Source organism: Triturus cristatus, chromosome 2_2 (genome assembly GCF_964204655.1).
Source record: "Triturus cristatus chromosome 2_2, aTriCri1.1, whole genome shotgun sequence".
Classification (NCBI taxonomy): Eukaryota; Metazoa; Chordata; class Amphibia; order Caudata; family Salamandridae; genus Triturus; species Triturus cristatus.
In genome coordinates, this window is record NC_140582.1 from 1142088682 (window position 1) to 1142111321 (window position 22640).

Genomic DNA, 22640 nt, shown 5'->3' on the forward strand with positions numbered 1-22640 from the left:
ATGAACAAAACTAGCAAAGGTATTTGCAAAGAATCCTATTGGGTAGTCACATGACAGTCTATTAAAGTTCCTTTAAAGAATTAGTCTGTTTCACTAAGACAGTTGTTAGACATTGTATCATCAGAGACAAGACTAGGAGGTGTGCCTTTTAGAATGGTAGCCAAGAGGAGGGTAGCATAAAATCCCCTGAAATGACTACAAATCGTCTACATCTAGACCCAGGCATAGCTCAAGTGGCCCTACAATCTTACCTGTTCGAAGCAGACGGTGCACTCCACGAAGAGCGCGATGGCCCCAGCGGCACACTCTTCGTAAGATGGCTCCTGAGATGTAGGGCGCCGTACTCTACTAGACTCTCAGCAACTACCACCTGCACCCTGAAAGCAAACAAAAGTATTGTGAGAGAGGAAATGGGATCAGAAAAGTGATTTAATGCAATACCACAATTCATTATTTTGGCAACTGTACAACATGATATGATGCTGAACAGAAGGACTAATACAGAAAACAAAACCCGGTGGGTGATAATTACAATTCATCATTTGAAAGAGCTGCTGAGCGCAGATGATGATAGTGACAAAAACAGCCACATGTGGACCCCTGAAATTTCAGACTGTAAGCTAGTGTAAACACTGACACAGGGATTTGGGAAAGTGAAAGCAATTCGCAGATTTTGGCAAATACACATGGTTTTAGTATTCTGAAGACGATTCTATAAGAGGTGGAAATCTCACTAGAGCCTGATGGTACAATAATAGATTTTATACCTGAAAGCCCTTTTCGAAAATGAGAAACTAAACTAAAACTAAATTGTCATGGAGGGGCAACATGATAGTGTATGGTTAGTGTACAAGGATAATGGCGTGGGTGCCCATTTCTCTCTCTCTCTCTTTGCATCTTTGCGTCAGATGTCCAGCCTTTAGGATGGCTTCCTTGTCCCACAGCTGGACCTCACAAAAGGTTGTCCAATGGAATGGAGAGATAAACTACACAGATCTGGTTGACTTCAGAATTTCATCGGTGACCTTTTCTACAGAAACTGCCCTCTCCCATGTGTCCAACTTTACAGCTTCTTGCCATCACAATCCCCTCCCCTTTCATACTTCCTGATCTTTCTACTGTATTTGGCTCAGTTGATCACCCAACTCCATTAGTCCACAAGTAAGCAGTTAGTGTGCTCGGCGAGAGCTGCAGTTGCTACCTTTGCACCTCCCGCTACCCTTTACCCTGCTGCTGTGTTTTTATGCATTGTGTATTTTTATCACTCAGTGGTTTTAAACAGCCTTTATTAGCGTCTTTTACCCAAACTCAGGGATCTTTCAAAACTGCTCTTTTCGCTTACCGTTCTTTCCTCTCTCCTCGCTCCCCGGTCCACCGCAGCAGATAGTCTGCTGATTGTGTGGAGGGAGTTTCTTTTCCTGGTAGGAGGGCTTCCTGACTATCACTCACTTCCGGTGTGCCAGTACTTGCCACCATCTTGGAGGTGAGACGCTCTAGTCTCCCTCCCTCGAGTCTGGTTCCTGACTATTTGCAGGGCTAATGGCGCAGACGCGCAGCGGATGCGCACAGCGGGCGCGCCGGCGGTGCCCCAAAGGCAAGCCTGTCTGTGCCCGTCCGCGTCCATTTGGGCCACAGTTATGCTGCCCAAAATGCTGCTGCCTGCATACGTGGCTGGGACAGAGATGAGCTCCTAGCATTTAGACCCTCCACCTGCCCAGGCCAGGCGCCTGCGTTACTTAGAGACATAGATGGACCTTTTCATTGCCCCATCTGCAACTTTTCCCTTAATCCGGGCCGTGCTTCTCGGGTGGTTAAGGAGTCGCTTCCGACCCCTCCAAAGTCTACTATGCCCCCTGGCTTAAACGCCTGCCTCATTAATTGTAGGTCGCCTTGAAACATGTGTTCCTTCTCCCCATACTGATGAAACCCAATGCTGACCCTGAAGTCGCCAGTAATTTCAGGCCCATCTCTCTTCTCTCAGCCCCCGCAATAATCTTAGAGAAATTAGCGCATCAGCAGCTGGCTGCCTTCATTGAATCCAACGGGCTATTGCGTGACTCCCAGTCTGGCTTTCGCCCCGGCTACAGCACTGAATTGGCTCTGATTGAGATGGCTGATTCTATGCGCTGGGTGGTGGATGGGGGCTCTGCGACCATGCTGGTACGCCTCGACCTGTCAGCAGCGTTTGACACGGTGTCAACTCCATCTTGCTTGATCGCCATAAGCAAATTGGCATCCGTGGGACTGCACTGGACTCGCTTCTTACCTTCATGGCCGAGACCAACAAGTGTTTCTCCACCCTTTTACCTCTGCTACAAAACAACTAAGGTGGGGGGTGCCTCAGGGCTCGGCCCTAAGCCCAAAACTCTTTAATATCTATCTGCCACCACTGTCGGAGCTCATTGCTAATATGGGGATCAAGGTGATATAATATACGGATGACATCCAACTGATGTTCTCCTTCAGTGAGGTGTCGTCATCAGTCTTTGACTCCTTCAGAGCCTGTCTAAAAAGCATTCCGGCTGGATGAGCAAAACATTTTTCAAAGCTCAATGCCGATAAGATGGAGGTTCTGTTTTTTAATCAAGCAGTTCCTCCCCCGGCTGCTATGTGGTGGCGGCAGAAGTGGGAACTGCTCCTGTACCTAAGGACTCAGTCAAGAATCTGGGAGTCAGATGGGATAATGACTTATCCCTTTCTTCCCATGTCCAGCACGTACCTGCGGCCTGCTTTGGCAAGATGAAAACTATTCGAAAATTCATCGACTTCTTGCCAGAGATAGCCCGTAAAACTGTAGTGCATGCGTTAATCACCTCGCATCTTGACTACGCTAACGGACTCTATCTGGGTCTGCCTAGCGGCTTTGCCTGTAGGCTGCAGATAGTGCAAAACGCGGCCGCTAGACTGGTCTGCAAGGTTCCCCTCCATTAGCACATTTCCCCCCACCTCAGACAACTCTATTGGCTCCCGGTGGCCAAGAGAGTTAAATTCAAGGCCCTTATGTTTGCTTTCCGGGCCTACCAGGGCAGAGGCCCCAACTTTCTGAGGAAGAGACTCTGCCCTTACCAGCAGGGCAGATCGCTGAGGTCCAACCATAAACGCTACCTCACCATCCCCCGCTTTGCTAAAGCGAGAATGGGGGGCAGAACGTTCGAGGTGGGAACCTCCAAATGCTGGAATGACCTTCCTCTTCAACTATGTATTATGCACTCTGAACAGGAGTTTAGAAAGGCCTTGAAGACCTGGCTGTTCAGGCGTAGAGACTAGATCCATGCCGGCACTGCTCTTGTTGTTATCCGCCCTAGCGCCAGGACACCTCAGTCGAGGTAGCTGTGCGCTCTACAAATGTCTTTATTATTATTATTATTAGCAACACTAACCACACTTGGGGGCATATGTATCAACATCACCATTTGCGATTCTCAAATAGCGATTTTTAAAGAATCGCTATTTGAGAATTGCAAAACGGGATGTAGTTAAAAAATCACAAAACTTTTGCGATTACTTAAAATTCCTTAATTGCGATTAGCAAATTGCGAAATCGCAATTAAGGAATACCTTCCCATTCATTTCTATGGGCCAGGAGACCCATAGGAATGAATGGGAAGTAATTCTGAAATTGCGATTCGCAATTTGCTAATCGCAATTTGAGAATAATTTCAAAGGTGCAAGGGTGTCATGATGACACCCTGATGCACCCCTGAAATGAGCATGTGTGTGCATATGGCGCACATACATGCCCTAAGGGCATGTATGCGCGCCACGTGGCACTTTGTAAAATTCAAAAAAGTGCATTTTTAATAGAAATCGCAAATTACCACCAACTAGAAGTTGGTGGTAATTTGCGATTTCTTAAGGATATTTCGCAATGCTTTGGTGCGTGTTACATATCATTTAAGAAATCGCAATTTGCGATTTCTTAAATGCTTACGCAAAATTAAGAAATTGCTAAATTAGCGATTCCTTAATTTTGCGATGAGATTTTGCCTCATACATCCGGTTTTGCGAATTTTTAATCGCAAACGCTGTTTTTTGCGAATCGCAGCGTTTGCGATTAAAAATTCGGTTGATACATATGCCCCCAGGTCTCATAGGCTTAGCACTGAGGTGTTTTCATCCAATATCTTTTACCACTCATTCTGCAGCCTCTCGCTGCTCCTCGCTCTCCATCCACTGATGTCTATGAGTAAAAGTCTCACTTGGCTCTATCTCCCGCTACCCCTACCTCCCTTCAATATATCTTCCCTCAGCTTTGTCAGAATTTCCTTTGTCTTATTATTATCATTTCTATTTTGATGGTACACCCATCATTCTCTCCTGTCCCACATCCCAGTGTCACACAACTATCCATCAATGGATGGCCATCATATCATTGATGCTGAACTTATTAAAAACAGAAATATTCTACTTTTCAGTCACTTAGGCACCAGCTTTACTCTCCTAGCCTATCCTCTTCATTCCAATTCCCTACCTCCCAGGCCATCAGGCAGAAATCTTAGAGTACAATTCAACCATTCAATGAACGTGGAAACACTCAGAACTAAATCTGCCACAGCAGCTGGGGACATTGACACATTGCCTTCTGCACAACCAAGAAACTGATCTCCTCACTTGCATTAAGCAAACTTGACTATTGTGAAAGTCTTGTGGTGGGTTTTCCACTGGACTCTTTTACCCCATTAGCTGATGTCATAAAGTTTGCCACTATGCCACTGTATAATCGCCTAAAACCCATGCCTACCCCTACCATGCATCACCTAGTTTGCTGGCTGTTGGCTAGAAATGAAGCTTTCAGCAAGTTATTAATCCTGGTGTCCAAAGTCATAAATACCTCCTCCTGGGCCTTCCTACCTTCTATCCTAAGCGGGTATGCCCCTACTTGTAATATATGCTCAGTCAACCATAACCTCCTGGTCGCTCCCAAACCACTATGAGTGGCTTCAAAATGTCTGTCCTTTTACTGGCAGCACTGCCCACTCTTGGCTGAAACGTGAGCTAAATATCTCTACTCACATTCTTCAAGAACACTCTCAAGGAACAACTCAAGCAACAAGAAACTTAATGATTAACCACACTATAACCATAATTCCAGGCCAAATCTGGCACTGCACATCTGAATACATGTGATGTTTGTTTACTGTATTGTTATGCTTGTTAAACACCCACCACCCACCCGTTCCATAACATGCTCTATATGTTTCCATAGCAACTGAAACTGCTTAGGCACAGTGTAACTGCTACTAACTCAAGCATTTCTTAAGATGATCTTCCTCAAAGTGAATGCAGGAAAGTACAGTGAACAGAAACAATGCAGTTCAGAAAGCGTCAGGCAAGCGGCGTGCACCAGTGACTGCAAGGGACTGGTCAACTATACAAGATGCTATAAAAATACACCAGTTTGAATCATTCAGCACTCTCTGCCTTCTATTTAAATGTAACCACTTCCTTGGCAAAAGGAGCAACAAGGTTTTTGGTTTTTGCCAATAAAGAATTCCTGATGCTCACTCCCTTTACTCTTTCAGGCGTTCCTACATTCCCCATTGCAGAGTGAGCTGGGAGCAGGGTTAACGTTCATTTAATTTAAAAAAAGAGATGGTGTGAGGTTCAACATTCTGGATGACATAGAAGATTATTCTCTGCCATGCAAAACAGAGAAAGGTTTGGTCACTGGCCATAGGAAAAGTACACGTGCTTCAAGCTGCAGAGAAGAAAGTTCCAGTCTTGCTCGTGTGGAAAACAAAAGATACATTATGTGATTGTGATGAGGCCTTTCATGGAGCTATAACGCGCCTGAGCACACTCGTCTTTACACATTACATAACGTGTAATTACAATGTGTAAAGCACGCATTCACTGTGGGGAATCTAGGAGCCGGATTATAGATGCGTGTCACTTATTTTATCGACCACGGAAGGATGAAAGCTAGAGTGGACTCACTGGTGCCAAAGACAGATTCCTGCAGTGGGTGCATTAGTCCACTGAACCATGAGACCTTTCTGAGTGCCCAGACCTAGTCAAAGGATGAGGATTGCATCACTAGGACAAATGAGAACTTTGAAAAGCAAAACTGACCTATTTAGCTGACATCTGTGAAATGTACATTGTTTATGTATTTATTTATTTATTTTGTTGAAGGTTTTATATAGCGCGAACATGACCCTTGCGGGTATCAGAGCGCTTTACAAGAGAGGTAGTTAAACAAAGGAGACAATGTACAAGAGAAACATAGTATTTCGAAATAAAGTCTTATGTTCCAGCTGGTTGTTCTAAGAGTCCGCATCAATATTTAAGTAAATTTCGACATGAGAAGGGATTTGACTTCTTTTTTGAAGTCGACAGTTGAGGGGTTAAGTCTGGTTTCTGGGGGTAGTGCATTCCAAATCCTTGGAGCAATACCAGAGAAAGCGCGGTTCTATGTTTTCTTCTTGGCAAATCTTTGAGGCTTTAGAAGAAGGTTGCTGGCTCTCCTGGATGATCTGTTTCCACACGAAAGCTCCAGTTTCTGGGCCAGATAACTCGGTGTGTTGTGATGGATGGCTTTATGCGTCATGCAGGCAATTTTTGACTGAATTCTTGCTTCGAAGGGTAGCCAATTGAGCGCTTTGAAGTCAGGGGAGATGTGGCTATTTCTTTTGGAGCGTGTGATGAGCCTGGCCGCTGAGTTGAGTGATGCTCTTAGGGGGGCAGTTGTAGATCTAGGGAGTCCACAGAGAGTTGTACTACCATATTCTAGTCTGGAAATTACTAGTGCTTGGACTGCCAGCTTGAAGCCGTTTACTGGGAGGAAGGGTTTTAATTTTCTCAGAGTGCTCATCTGAAAGTTTGCTCCTTTTGCTGCGGCACTGATGTGTTTTTGCATGTTTAAGTTACTGACCAGAGTTACTCCCAGAGACTTTGCTGAATCTATTATAAGAGGTTGGCAGTTGAACGCTGTAAGCTGTTTAAGCCATTCGTGTATGTTGGATGTTTGATTAGGTGGGCTGATTAGTAAGAATTCCGTTTTCAGGACGTTTATTTTGAGGTGGTTTTCAGTCAACCATGACTGAGTATTTTGTAAAGTTAGATTGAGAGATTTGATGTCTGCTGGAGAATTTATCACGTGGTTGAGTAGATGCTCGTAGGATTATCCTAAAGTAGTAAAACCGATCACCCTCCCTCTTCTATTTTGCACTCCATCTTGACATATCGTAGTGATATGACCGGGGTTATACGGCGGTACAACGCAGGTAATTACTTTGCATGCCTTTGCCACGCATTTTTTAGCACGCACGTTTTTACCGCGAATATGCATTTACAACGCATGCCAATACCACGCATTGTTTTAGATTTAAAAACAATGTATTTGTGGGGGCAGAGCCCCCCCCAACTCACCTTAAATGTGTGGTATTGGCAAGCATTGTAAATGCATATTCGTGGTAAAAATATGCGTGCTTAAAAATGCTTGGTAAAGGCACAACGAGGTTTACACCTCCTTGTAAAGGCTGTTTCCCATGACCGGCAGCCACTCACTACTGCGCCGCATCTGTACTCACGCAAAGATCTCAGAGGTCCTGAAAACATCTGCGCATCTGTATGCAACTGCAGTGTAATGTTTGCATTATCCAAATAAATGGTATCATCATGCTCAACTCAACAAGCTGGTAATTAATCTTGATTACAAAGATGTCGTTGTGGTCGTGAGGCCGCTGAGCTAGCGAACTCCGCTTTTTATAATAATCTTGGGAGTACAAAAAGGTATACACTGTTGAATATCTCTAATCGTATTATAGAACTGTGCATTACAAAATGATCACATATATCATTGAAAAGTAAAAACAATTTATTCAAAATCTAACATCATTAAAAATATTTTTTTATATTAAAAACCAGTAACATACAGGCGTAACGGTAGTACACAGCATTAAAATATTGCATATAGTATCATTTTATTAAATTGTACAAACCATGTACTTCCTTTATCTGGTATATTGTACAAACCAAAAACAGCAATTAAACTAAGTGTAACAGAGATTTGTAACATTGTATGACACTCTGTGGTCAAATAGTATTCTAAAGGGGAGTTTGCTAATTGTGTTGTATTGTAGTGTCAAAAATATCAAGTGGAGAGTGAATCACTAGTCCTGAAAAACCAGGGTATGCAGTCCCAGTACTGTGTACTGTTAAGAAACCCTCATTCACGTTTTTGTAGGTGGATAGAAGCGGTATATTTCAATTCTTCGCTTAGTTGTTAACAACGTGACAGCATCATCATTGGGTTAATAAAATGCTTCCTCCGCCCGGAGGTCGTCCCACTGGTTATTTCAGTAGTGATCACAGAAAAAAGGGGGTGTAAGTGTTAAGTGAAGTGACGTATAGTGAGATATTTAAAAATCTCGTAAAAGAGGGGGAGGAGCCTAGCGCTTGACCAAGATGGCCGCGTGAGCTCTGAGCTCCCGAGACCCTCGCGCCCTCCGTCGACTATCCTGTCTCTAATCCTGTCGGTATGCATGGCATCGTGTGGATGACCTGTCAGGGAGGCGATTGATGCTACCCGCGGTCGGATCGCCCACCGGGAACCGGACTTATGCCTGGCGGAAGATTGCGGCCTATCTCCGAGGGATGCCAGGGGCTAGAGTTGGCAGGATGCCCGACTTCTAGTTGAACAACAACGGCCAGGCGAGGTGTGAACTGTCGGACGGAGGTCCCCGTCCTTTCACTTTCGCTTTCTCTCCCTTTGTCAGCCCTGCCCCTGGAGAGCTCTTGGTGGCTTTATTACCCTATGGACGCTCTGCAGGCTACTCTGGTGGCCCACTGCAGAACTGATCACTCCTGATTCCTTTCATTGAGAGGGACCCGTCTTACCTGAACCGACCTGCTTGGTATCAACCATGTCGGGCAAAGCAGAGGTGGATCGGCTGAAGGCTAAGTCTACCAGGCGGGGAGCCTATACCCAAGTCAATAGTATGGACCGCTATGCTCTGCAGAAGGGATCACCGAGTGGGTCGAGCCAGTCGCCGGATACCCAGAAGGCGGCCTCGCCTTTGGCCCCGGAGCTCTCACTACAGGATGTCATGGGCGCGCTCGAAGGGATGCAGACTTCGATTGGGAGACAGTTTGATGCCCTGGCGCATAAGGTGGATGCCATCTTGGTGGATGTTAACCTGATCCGTGCGGACTTGGGCAAAACGAATGAACGGGTTAGGACCCTGGACCTCAAGACCACGGGCCTCACCGATGATGTCACGGAACTGCAGATCGAGGTTCGTAAGCTGAGGACCGAGAGTGATCTCGCCGCCCGCCGGCTGGAGGACTTTGAGAGCCGGGCCAGGCGCAACAACGTGCGCGTCATAGGGGTCCCGGAGTCCTCGGATGAGGCTTCGGTTGACCTGCTTGTCGAGGACTTGGTGCTTAATCATCTGCAGCCTAAGGGTCTTGGAAAGTTCTTTGCGGTTGAAAGGGCCCATAGAGTGCCGGGTGGGAGGCCCAAGGTGGGTGCCCCACCGAGGCCGATCGTCGCTCGGCTCTTTCATTTTCGAGATTGGGACGCTATCCTGCAAGCATCGAGGGTGACGGGCCCGGTCCCCTTCCAGAACACGTCGGTGAATTTCTATCCGGACTTCACCCAGCAGGTGCAGAGGCAGAGACAGGGCTTTCTGGGGGTGAAGAGGCGGCTCCGGGAGAGGGATCTGAAGTATGCCATGCTCTTCCCTGCCAGATTACGTGTGGTGCACGAAGATCGGACATTCTTCTTTGACTCTCCTGGTATGGCCGATGAATGGCTGGACGCTTTGCCCCGGCGACGGACGGGGGAGGACATTGCCGAGGATGGGGACAGTGGCCGGGATGGGAAGGGCTGATTTTTCGGAGCCGGTCTGACTCGATTTGGCTATACTTGAAGACTTGAATAGAGTGCAGTCAATGCGGAGGGCTGCGGGAGGACGAGGGGTGCTCTTTTCCTCCCTTAGGGTACTTTTTGTAGATTTTGGGTTTTGTAGGGCGACAGGCACACTGCAAGTTGGGGGGGCTTTGTAAGCTGCAGCAGGGGTGCAGGGTGGGGGGGGGTTTCTGGGATTTTGGGTCTGTTGTTGGGGGGTTTATTTCTGCAAGGCATGGTGATTCTTTCCAGGACTGTTCCATGGTGGCTCTTCGGGTGTGGGGTGGGCCTCTTTACGTTTGAGGATGGGGGGTAGGGGTTTAAGTGTTATAAGCTGGAATGTTAATGGTTTGGGGGATCGCATTAAGCGTGGGATTGTTTTGCAATTCTTGAAACGGTCAATGCCGGATGTTGCCCTGCTGCAGGAGACGCATCTTATAGGTAATACGTGCTATGCTCTGAATAGGAAGGGTTATAAATTCATAGCACATTCGGGATTCTCCTCTGGGTCCAGGGGTGTGGGCATCCTAGTCAGAGCCTCGCTACCATTTGAGGTGGACTCCACCATTGTTGATGATAGGGGGAGGTTTGTGGCGGTGGCGGGGCGGTGGGAAGGAAGAACTTTGGTTTTAGTTTCGGTTTATGTCCCGCCGGCCCTGCAGGCCTCCACGTTCACAGATCTGGGTAGGGCCCTGCTGGATCTCCCGGGGGGTATGCTTGTGGTGGGAGGTGATTTCAACGCTGTTGGCTCTGGCCTGCTGGATAGATACCCGCCCAGAGACACAGGGGGGGCTCAAAAGTGGCTTCCAGACTTCCTAGACACGCTTGGCCTGATAGACTGCTGGAGGCTCCGGCACCCCACACAGAGCCAATACACGTTCCACTCCGGGGCACATGGTAGTCTTTCCAGGATTGATTACCTACTCACTCTGGCTGCGCATGCCTCATTGGTCTCCGAGGCGAGGCACATGGCGCGTGGTATATCTGACCATTCGCCAGTGTGGATCCGGCTGGATCTAGGTCGGGAGGGAGGAGGAAGGGTGGCCCCTATCAACCCGTGGTATTTCCGAGACCCCAAGATGCGCAGCGCGCTGGTAAAGAAAGTAAAAAAAATTTTCAAGGGCAATCAGGGATCCGTGGACTCGGCAGTGTCGCTGTGGGAAGCATTTAAGACCGTGCTCCGAGGGGAAGCCCTCTCCCTAGTAGTAGCTGCCAAGCGGCGGAGAGATGGCGAGGTTCTGCAGGTTGAGGAGGAGATCGCGGCTCTGGAGGGAGCGCTGGAGGAGGAGGTTACAGAGTCCTCACTGCATGAGCTTTGCTTGAAGCAAGCTGAGTATAAGGACCTGGTGACGAACGCCGCTAAGACCCTCAGTAGGGAACAGCAGGGCCGTTTGTATGATGTTGGTGACAAGGCAGGGAAACTCCTGGCTTGGCTGGACAAAAAAGAACGGGTCAATAGAGTTGTGCCAGAGTTGACGGGAGAGAGGGGAGAGGCGATTGTGGAACCTGAGAGGATTGTAAAGTGTTTCTCTGACTATTTCTGTAGGGTTTATGCCTCAGTGTCGGATAGGCCGCCCGAGGACTCGTGTGACCTCCTCCGTGATATCGAGTTGCCCTGTCTCTCTGATATAGATAGGGACGATCTAGATGGTGACATAACGGTTGACGAGGTGGCGGGGGCTATCCGCGCGTTAAACTCGGGCAAGGCCTCGGGACCGAACGGCTTGCCGGTCGACCTGTACAAGCTATTTCCAGATAGGGTCGCCCCTCACCTGCGCGCCATGTTTGTGGAGGCGCGGGGGAGTGGGACCCTCCCGTTGGACCAGCGACTGGCGACGATCGTGGTTATACACAAAGAGGGCAAACCCCGAGATAAGTGCGCCTCATATAGGCCTATCTCACTTCTTAACGCAGAGCCGAAAATTCTGGCTAAAATCCTAGCGACCCGATTGATTAGGGTACTCGGTGACTTGGTCCACCCGGATCAATCCGGCTTCATCCCGCACCGAAACACAGCGTTAAATCTTCGGCGCCTTCATGGTGTAATCGCCAGGGCGGGCACGCTGCGTGAACCAGCTATTGTGGCGTCTCTTGACGCCACGATGGCCTTTGACACGGTGGAATGGGCATATTTGTGGGCCGTGCTGACCAAGTTCGGCTTTGGCCACGGTTTTGTGAGCTGGGTGAGGTTGCTGTATGAGGGACCACTTGCGAGTGTGGTGGTGAATGGTCGGGCGTCGACTCCGTTTCAGCTTGGGAGGGGTACTCGGCAGGGTTGTCCCCTGTCGCCTTTGTTGTTCGCCCTCGCCCTTGAGCCGCTGGCTGCGTGGATACGTTGGCACCCGGATATACGGGGCCTTAGATGGTCGCCTGAACACGAGGACCGTATTTCGCTCTATGCCGATGATATCCTGCTGTATCTTGCCTCACCCAAGAAATCACTTATAGTGGTCTGTGACGTACTCACATCTTTTGGTAGGAACTCGGGTCTTGTTATCAACTGGAGCAAATCGTATTTGTATGTTCTTAGTGGCGAGGTTCCACCGATCCCTAGAACATGTTCGATACAGGTCGCTCAGCAGGGCTTCGTGTATTTGGGGATTTTTATCTCCATGGACTCTGCTGTGCGATATGAGAAGAACCTGCTCCCCCCCTGGCACGCCTGAGGCGGGATGTTGAAGGCTGGCGGAGGCTGCCGCTCTTCCTCGTTGGGCGTGCGGCCCTGTTCAAAATGATGTCTCTTCCCCGCTTCCTCTACGCACTGCAGAATACTTTGGACTGGGTTCCGGCCAAATACTTTCGGGAGGTCGAAGGCCTCCAACGAACGTTGCTTTGGGATGGGCGGCCGCGAATAGCTATTGCAAAGTTGACGCTTCCATGGTACGACGGGGGCATTGCGCTCCCAGACATCCGACGGTACTATTGGGCCACCCAGCTGAGCGCGATTAATCATGGGTTTTATGGCCCTGCCCTCAGCCCTGGGTATGCCATGGACAGGTGGTTGCTGCGTGGTGGTAACTACTACAGGGCGTTGTACTCGCGGTCCCTAGACTCGTCCCTCACGGGGCCCACTGGTGTGGCAGTGCGTGTGTGGAAGATGGCAACTGACTCACTGGGCTGGAAGGATAGGCTCACCCTCGCTACCCCGCTGTTTGAATCGGAGAGACTGGGAAGGCTTTGGCACACAAAAGGGTTTGATAAATGGGACCTGATCGGCATCTCCAGGGTGGGAGATGTGCTGAATAAGGGGAAGGTGAAGTCCTTTGAAGAGTTGCAGACGGAGTATGAGCTGGGGCCCTCCGAGTATTTCCGATATATTCAGGTGCGTCACGCCCTCCGATCAGTCCTCGTAGAGGGTGAGAAGGTGCCTGAGTCCTCTCCTTTGGAGGACCGGGTCCTTGATGGCCATATGCCCGAGAGCACGATCTCGCTCATCTATAAGAAACTGATCAACGTCCGGGCGGACATGCTTCTGGGGCTGAGGGACCAGTGGACTAGGGATGGCCTCGAGTTGGATGATGAGGATTGGCAGTCGGCTGTTTCCTCTCCTAAGGAGGTCGCGATCCCGTCGCGTCTGAGGCTGGTGCAGCTTAAAATACTGCATCGAGTGTATGTGACGGGGCCAAGGCTGGTTCACATGGGATTCTCGGAGGACGGCCTATGCAGGAGGGGCTGTGGTATGGTGGGTACTTTCCTGCACATCATTTGGGAATGTGGTGTCATTACGGAATTCTGGAGGAGAGTCCATGCAGTGATGGGGGAGGTGACGGGCATTGCTATGCAGCCGGAAGCGCGGTGTTGCCTCCTGAATGTCTGGGGGCCCACTGACCACGATGAGGCACAGACCCAATGGGTGACTCTGGGTAACATGGTCGCTAAGAGAGATATCGCGCGATTGTGGGGCTCCGCGGGGCCCCCCACATTGACCGCGTGGAAAGAAAATATGGACTGGAGTATGTTAAGGGAGAAGACAGTCTATTGCGCTAGAGGCCGCCCCCGGAAGTGGCACGCCATCTGGGGGCGGTGGAATCAATACAGGGGGGGAATATGTCTTGCCCCGGATCTGGATCCTCCCGAGGAACAGCTTTCCTCCTGACCTTCTTTCCAGCTCAGTATGGTTTATGGACTTTTTTGGCCTCTGCTGTCCCCCTTCTTCCTCTTTACACTGTACTGTAACTGGTAGATGAGTGGGGTCCGGCCTCCCCTGGGGGGCTTCACCATGGGCTTTCAGTGTTCTTGCCTTGCTGGGGTTTGTTGTGTGTTTTTGTGTTTACTTAAAATTGAACCTTTGCACTTCTCCTTTCACGGTACTGGGGACGCATCTCTGTTTCTATATATCGATGCTGCCGAACCTCCGGGCTGTCGGCTGAATAGCTGTGTCCTGACTTTTGAAAATAAAGGTTTTTTAAAAAAAAAAAATCTCGTAAAACCAGTATGTGCCTTTAATTAAACTGGGTTCGAGATCGTTTAAAAGATTGCTCTGTGTGCACAAATTAGACTAGTTACGGTCTAGTGCACTATAAAAAATGTCCATAAAAAGGTCAACGTGTTTCAGCCCTCTAAAATGCCCCTAAGGGTCAAGTGGGCTTTCTTCAGGACCTAGGAAAGTGAAGGGGACCCTAATCTTCAGGGGTCTCCGGTGAAAAAAGAGTGGAGATTGTATTCCATGTATCTTGTTCAATTTGAACCTTGTAATCCTGGTTGTGGGCTACATCGGGTAATTAAGGAGGTCGCTCACGCTCTCTTCGGCGTGGGTGCGTGACCAGTGCTGACTCTGCCTTCTTGATCAGTGTAGTGTAACATGTATATAGTGGTTACTACTCCGACGTGGGACGCTGAAGCTCTAGCCTACTGGAATAGCACACTACATCATATATAGTGTGGTTGGAAGTGTGTTGTCTTTATTTTGATCCTATGTGCAAAATGTTTCCATGTCGTGCGTGATGACCACTGAGGTGTGGGTTTTGTGTTATGGGACGCAGTGTTTAGCAGTGTGATGGGTGAAGAAGTGTGAGGGAGAGTTGTATAGTTTGTGGTTTTCAGTAAGCCGGCAGCTTAGAGCAGTTCTGCATGTCTTTTTACAATATTTATATGATCCCAGTCCACTTAGCTGGTTGCTTCACTGGGTTGTCCATTCTGAGATATTCTGTTTAAAGTTGATGGTCCTGAGCAGGTGTGGGGGGAATGGTGTGGAGACCTGCTCGGATAGCCTTTTTCTAATATCATCCCATATCTAAATGTCATTGTGAGTAGCCAAGAAGCGGGCACGGTATGTTGCTTGAGTGGTTTCATATACTAAGTCCCCTTTGGGGTAGAAAGGTGACTCTAATATTTCGAGACACTAGTGTATCTGGCCAGACGCGCCTTGCTGACACACTGATCATTCTACCCTTGCAAACGTTTTAAGTGACAACAAATGCTTTCTGGAATGTCTGCACTGTAACATTTCTTAAATGTGCTGTGGCTACGAAAGGGTGCTGCCCTCAACTGATATCTGTAGTGAACAGTTTCATGCCTGACTTGTGTATAGTGAACACTTACACCCAGACTCCGACCAGACTTAGTAATGTTCCCGTGCCTTGCACCATGAGGCCGGACACGAAGACACCAGTGGCAGTCAATGTTCCTTGTATGTTAGATCAGGAGGCAGATGTTCACATGACTGCTACTCTGTCCTACAGGTAGTAAAAGACACAGAGCTATCTGCAACTGTGCACTACAAGGTCCACCCAAGCCACGGGGCATCAGCATTGTGTGGTGCACCTTCTAGCCTGAGAGCTACTTCACACTGCTACACTCTCCTGCATAGTCTAGCTAGAAAAAGATCTACCCATCTCAGGTATTGTGTCCAATCCTTCCCTTGGGTCCTTTTGGTACATGCAATGGTAAAAAAAATTCCAAAATTTATAGCAAGGAACTGAGGGCCATATGTATGAACACATTTTCCCATAGACACAGAATGGGTAAAACCATTTGATACATATGGCCCTGAGAGACTTATTCAGCAAGCAACAGTATATTTACTACTGTACAATCTGAGGGCAGATCTAGTGATGCCAGCAACCTCAGGTCAAGGCACTGGAAATATTCCGGAAATGGCTTTTGCTTTGCAGCTCTCTTCCCATTTGAAACTCAACAACCAAAGTGATCACCAATCCGGTATCGATCCCCTCTGCAGGAACAAAGACAACAGACGAACAATAGGAAAGAGCTTCTTTATGCCGTGGTTGTGCTTGTGTACCGGTCTTCTGCAACCGAATCATGCACACCACTGTGGACTACGAGGATCAGCACGGACACTCCTCCAGGGGTTCAGGTAACCCTTGGCAGTCGGACACACTACCCCTTTATCAAAGGCACTGTTTGACAGAGCACGTCGCAGATGAGCATCACCAAATACTGTGCACATTTCTTACAAGGCTTGCTTGGTGAGCATCCATAGCAACAATTTTGGCTACTTAATGCACATAACAATGTACGACACGTTTTTGCATGCGCAAACGGGTTTGCGACCCGTTTGCGCATGCAAAAACCTCATGGGCCATGTACGAAGCCTACTTAGCAAGTCACAATTTACTTGCGAATCGCTAAATAGGTTTTGCAACTCACTATTAGGAAGGGGTGTTCCCTTCCTAATAGCGACCGCAAAGCCATGTACCAATGTTTTGTGACTGCAATTGCAGTCGAAAAACACTCGGAAATTACCACCCTCTTCAAGAGGGTGGTAAAGGAGTTGCAAATGAGAAGGGGTCCCCAGGGGACCCCCTCCCCTTTGTGCCTGGCTCTGAAAATATTTTTTAAGGGCAGGACCAATGCCTGCCCTTAAAAATGAAACAGAAACGTTTCTTTTTTTCTTTAATGCATCCCGTTTTCATTTAAGGAATATGGGCCGCATTTTTTAAAAAAACAGCTTTTTTTAAAAGCAGTCCCAGACATGGTGGTCTGCTGAGCCCAGCAGGCAACCATACCTAGGAGGGCCAGCCATTCCCAATGGGGTCGCAAATTGTGAGTGGCTCATTAATATTCATGAGCCTCCCATTTTGCGACCCCATTGAGAATCGCTAACAGTATCTCTGACAATGTTGTACATCCCAATTTGTGACTCGCAAATTGCGATTTGCAATTGCGACGCAATTTGCGAGTTGCAAATTGGGTGGTCGTACATCTGGCCCTATGTCTGCCTGGTATTATGTGGGCAGCAGCCCCATACTGCCTTATGGGAGAAGACCAGCCTCTCCTCCTAGAAGGGACATTCTGCCCCAACCTGGTTAGTTGTTATTTCAAACTGCCCAGATGTCTTGGCACTGGCTGGCAAGGGGCTCCGGCCCACCTGCCAAGCACTGAATTTAGACTGAAGCGCCAGTCCAGCCTTTTCAAAAACCTCAACTTAGCCCAGCATGGACCTCGCTGCCAACCTGAGATCCTTCCTGGATAGAAAGCTGCACCCTGCCCAGTTCCACCAGGCTAGGGCTAGGCTTGGTGCTCTGGGTAAACCCTGCTCAGTTGCCCTGCTGCTTCTGATGTCTGTGCCATGTGGCTGTCCCCAACCACCCCACGGAGCCAGAGACGCAGTCACAGAGCGCCAACAAACACTCTCTCTGCCACACAATGAGACCAGGTAAGAGCTGTCTAATAATGAGGTGAGTGATGTCCTGGTAGGCACATTCCCTCAATGTACCACTGTTTGCTAGCGCCTTGAATCTACAACCTGAGTGTGCTGCGTGCCTTAAGAGGTGTCCATGATCACTCGGGGATCCCCCGCCCTTGCGCTGCCTTGCAAAGTCTCAACACCCCAGTTGGTTATAGCACAAGCCGCCAGATAGCTCAAAGAGGGCCTGCTTGACACTAGTGCACGCTCTAGTGTCAACGTGTCACACACACCCTGGCTGCCACTGCGTCTTGTCTCCTCTCCTTTCAGTGTCAAGATCTGTCAACCCTAAATGTGTTGCTGGGCTCCAGTAAGGGAAATAGCCACCTTTCCAGGCACATGCAGAACTTAAACACGAACTGGGCAGAGGATGTGGCATAATGGTCAGAGGCTGAGCTGCCGACTTTGGGGCTGGGGAACCAGGTTCGAGTCTGGTGGGAGGCTCAAGCATCCTGTGATTCTGGGCAAATCACTCAATCTCCCCGTGCCTACCAAAAATGAATGTGTCCGTGTATAACGCAACTACCTTCGGGTCGAGTTCGCGCTATGTAAAACTGCAAAAAACAAATAAATAACAAACCCGGACTGAATGACCAGGCCAAGAGGAGAACAAGGGCGCCTGGAAATGGCCTTACTGCCTTAGCCGTATGCAGGGCTTGAAATGGCAAAGCCGAAGTGCAGGTACTCTGTACCGGAGAAACCTGCTTGTTTCTGAGAAGTGCCGTACTCTCCAATTAAAAAGCATTTTTCTTGAGAAGTGCGGGTACTCCCCCCTCTCAAAATGAAAAAAGTGCCGGTACTCCGTACCGGACAGTACCAGCCCGTTTAAAGTACCCAGTTCATGGTGGGTGCCACCCGGGGACCAGTATTCGCCACTCAAAGCTGCCCGTTCCCACTACTCTCCGTGCATTCTGCGGAAATAGCTGACTAAACTGAACTGCGCCGGGCTAGCCAAGAAAGGCGCGGTTTGGTTTGTTTGAAACATTAGAAACAAAAGGCCTTCTTTCTAAGGGCAGCCTCGCTGCGGCTCCCGAGTCATCCACTCCTCATTAAAACCTATGTTTACTGTCTGCCGTCACCGGGGCCAGAACTGGCTCGAGCTCAAGCCGGCCTCAAAGGATTGCTCGCGCTAATGACCTCACCCAGCACGCGGTGCCTTGTTGACGAGACTGGCGCAGTAGGAAGAGTGATAGCGCAAGGGTGCTCGCGCCCTAGTGCGAGCAGGGAAAATGCCCCCCACTCTCACCCCAACTGCTAGTTTTATAGCACAAAACTAAAACAGGTGTGAAGTGGGCTCCTTAGGTCTCTGATCCCCGGTGCCACTGCACCTGCTGCACCCTGTGTACTGAGAATATAGCGGTATTCAGTGCCTATGTGCTAACGTGCAGGTGGGTGGGTGGGCAACAAAGCACATAAAAGAACTGCGTCAAATTGGTTTAAGCTACACCCATTGGTCACAAAAAACAACATCCATTGGTCACAACGATGCTCCGTAGGATAGTGCTTTCAATGGATAAAGGACCTTTAAAAAAAAAAACTCTCTTAACGACGATTCACATCGCACTTCTGCCTTTTCTACGCGCTGTAAATAACAGGTCTTGCTTTTACCCAGTTTAATGGTACTGGTTTTAGATGTGGGAACACCCAGGCATTGTTGGAATTCAACTTGTGTTCTGCAACTCAGGGCAAAAGCCAGCAGCAAGCGTTATTGTATTGTAATTGCATTTATATAGCGCTTTCTACCCCTGACGAGGCGTCTAATCGCTTTTTTGGCAAGTAGCACGCTACTCCGGAACCCATAAAGGATAAGTGGTGAATTAGTATAGTGAAACATGCAAGTAATTTGAGTGGTGGGTAGGTTAGTCAGTTATTTGGATTGGGAAGGATAGCAGAGGGCTAGAAGAGGGAAAAAGATTTGCATTTCTATGGCGCTTGCTACCCTAATGAGGTGTTGAAGCTCTTTTTTTGCGAGTAGCACGAAACTCTGGAGCCAATAATAGTAGTTCCCCAGGAGGGAGGTTTGAGCGCTGGCATACAGGGAGTATGCGTCCTGGTGGAGCCATAGCATGACAGTACAACTCAATTGTTTTGTGTATGGCCACCTGAGAGTTCCCCAGGAGGGAATGCCATGATCTGATATGAGGGAGTGTTCAGGCAGCTGGCGCAACAGCATGTCAGTAGTAACACCTGCACCAACACCCCCTTCTTGTGTAGGGTGCCAGAGGGTTTCCTAAGAGGGATGTCTCTGACATAAGGGAGTAGGCAGGCTGGTGGTGGAATGGCATGCCAGTGTAAAGACTTGCATAGGTACCCTTATTCTTTTGCTTGAAGTGCTAGAGGGTCCCCGAGGAGGGAGAGTCTAACTCTGACATAGAAGGAGTGAGTGCGCCCAGCGGTGCAACAGCATACCAGCACAGACATCCTCATTCTTTTGTGTAGGGCGCCAGAGGGTTCCCTCGTTCTGACACAGAAGAAGTGTGCCAACGGTTCCATATACTCAGAGACTTAGCCACAATTTCACTTTCCAAGATCTTAAACGGATAAGTGATATCCGAGTTAGGTCTGTTGTAGGCCTTTGCTGACTACCTTCAAGAGTGGGCATGATGGTGGCATGTGTCATCAGTCCCATGAATCTACCCTTGAGGAGTGCTGTATTCTCTAACCTCTTGAGGTAAGGGGCAAGTGTTGATGTACACGGGTATGCATGAGTGAACCATCAGCTTTGATGATTTAATTCTGAGATGAATCCTGGTGATATCTGATTCTTTCAGGGCTCTAACATTGATACCGATGCCTGCAGGTTTGATGGACGCACCAATGAGTGTGTAAATGCTTCCAGATTGCTCCTCCGGCTTTCCCTATTTTGGTTGTTTTAAAGTTGAAGCATGCACGCCAGTCCTCACAATGGCATTGTGTTGCACATAGGGCATTCTTTGGTATCTCTGGATTGGTCGGCTTGCAGATGACATTAAAGAGTTCCCTTTGCAGCCTGAATGCCTGATCGCGTTGCTAGGGTGGTATGATTTTTTTTAGTCACTTACCCCCTCACTGTCCCCTCTCCCCAGGGGTGGAGGGGTGGGGGGGGGGGTGGAGGGGTAGGTGGAAACATTGGCCTCTTTGAGGAGCATTAAACTCTGAAAGATATAGCTTCCACTTAGGAAGGCCATACGCTCTGTCACTAGGTCTTTGCACTGTGTTTTGAGACCGAGGGTAGGGCTCTGTTCTTAGTGTTCTTGAGGGCGCCATCTTGGCTATTACAGTAGTGTTTTGCATACTGACTGTCCTTCTCAGTATGGCGTCTGGGACTTATATATGCCTGGCTTGGTGGTGTGTGGTTCCAATCTGGTTGGGTGGAAGACTATTGGGCACTGCTTGCAATGGCATGCATAGTGGGGTCTGGTGGCTCATTGGACTAAAGCAGCCCCTGCAGGGGCCTGTGTTTGACCTCATGGTCACAAGTACAAATCCTGGCGGGTCCACTCAGCCTTTCACTCATCTGAGGTCGATAAAATGAGTACCATTGAGTTGGGTGACAATAAACATCTGTTACTCAGCGCCAGGACACCTAAGGGTAATCGTGTGCTTTACAAATACACCTGTTATGTTATATGGTGCTCCACCTGGTTCGTGATTATTTCTTGTAGCTATGGGAGTTTTTTGAGTGCGGACTGCTTCCGTGTGATTTGTATGTTTGTGTGTGGGGGTCCAGGGTTTTGGGTCTGGTACTGTGGGTCTTGTCAGTGTAATGGACACTGTAGGTATCTGAGAGGGTCCTTTCATCACACGTGGATGATTTCACCCCTTCAGTCCTAGAGGTTGACTGTTGTGTTGGGGTGTAGCTACTACTGGGCCGTAGTGTCTGGGATGGGGGAGATTTATAGATGTGCGCTCTCCGAGGACTTGTGTTTGCGTCATGATTTCTTTGAACAAGCGATTTGTTTTCAAATGTAAGTGCAGGACATGTTTTGTAGTCTGTGTTTATGGCTCGGTGGTTTGACTTTCATCATCATAATAATGGTCGTCATTATAATAAAAATAACAACGATAATAACAGCAAAGAATACAAGTCAAATATTATTAATGCAAATATACTACTTATAATGATGATATAATAATAATTGGAACAACTCACGAGATGGTTTTCTTTCCGAGTCATCAAATAAATGGAGTCATTTTTATGGACCATTTTGCTGGCCAGGTTTGGTACAGTTTGCATGCACCGCTCTACAAAATCTTAACAGGCTTCTCTTTCTCCGCTCCTTACAACAAACCGTGCTATTTTCTCAGAAGAGCTAAACCTTTCATCATGTTTGTCCTGTTCCTCGGTACAAAACTCCAGCCAGAGAAGGATTTATCCACCATTAATAATTGACCAGGTTACAAATTAACCAGTTCAGGCGAATACTCCCTCCTGAGAGAAGGAAACCACCGAACCCTGTACAAAATATGCGCGCGTCTGATCCAAGTGCTTTTTAAGTTTAAACTGACCTCCTCTCGTAGCACAAGTCTTGGAAAGGCCATTGCACGTGGCATCTGTTTCCTGGCAGTCATGCACACAGGAACAGGCCCTGTGCAGCAGCATTGCGCTGTTTTGTATCAACCACAAAGCGATGCATGTATCATGGCCGCTCTTCATCAGGAATAAAATCACCACATACATTCAACAAAGGAACCTCCACTCTAGATTAGCACCTCGCCTCACAATCCCACCATACAAGGAAAAAACAAATATAGGTGGCACATCCTTCTCTGTTCAAGCAGCCCGTCTGCGCCTGGACCGCGCCAGAACCCCTGGCCCCCGCGAACGACACAACACCCGTCTACGCTACGATGCCAGCACCCTCCATGCACTCAACACAGGACGCCCACACACCTGCCTTCTGGCAGCCCCGAAGCGCACCCAAGGACCCTTCTCCTGCCGCAACTGTAGCTTCACCAGCATTCGACCTGCCAACCCAACCACCAGGAAAGAACCCAACTACCTCAGATGCATTCTTCTCAACACCCGCTCCGCCCGCAAACACGCCGTTGAACTCTGGGAACTACTCGACTCAACCTCCCCAGACGTTGCCTTCCTGACGGAGACCTGGCTGAACCCCTCCTCGGCACCCGACATCGCCATAGCCATCCCGGACGGCT

General features: G+C 48.6%; 1 protein-coding gene across 2 annotated transcripts in view; it reads right to left on the minus strand.

Annotated features, from left to right (window-relative positions):
- Positions 1-22640, minus strand: part of LZTS3 (leucine zipper tumor suppressor family member 3) — a 190683-nt gene that overhangs the window by 141238 nt on the left and 26805 nt on the right. For both annotated transcript variants that reach the window (XM_085642682.1, XM_085642683.1), the window contains exon 2: positions 252-377. The gene's annotated coding sequence lies outside the window, so the exon portion shown is untranslated. The remainder of the gene's footprint in view (positions 1-251; positions 378-22640) is intronic.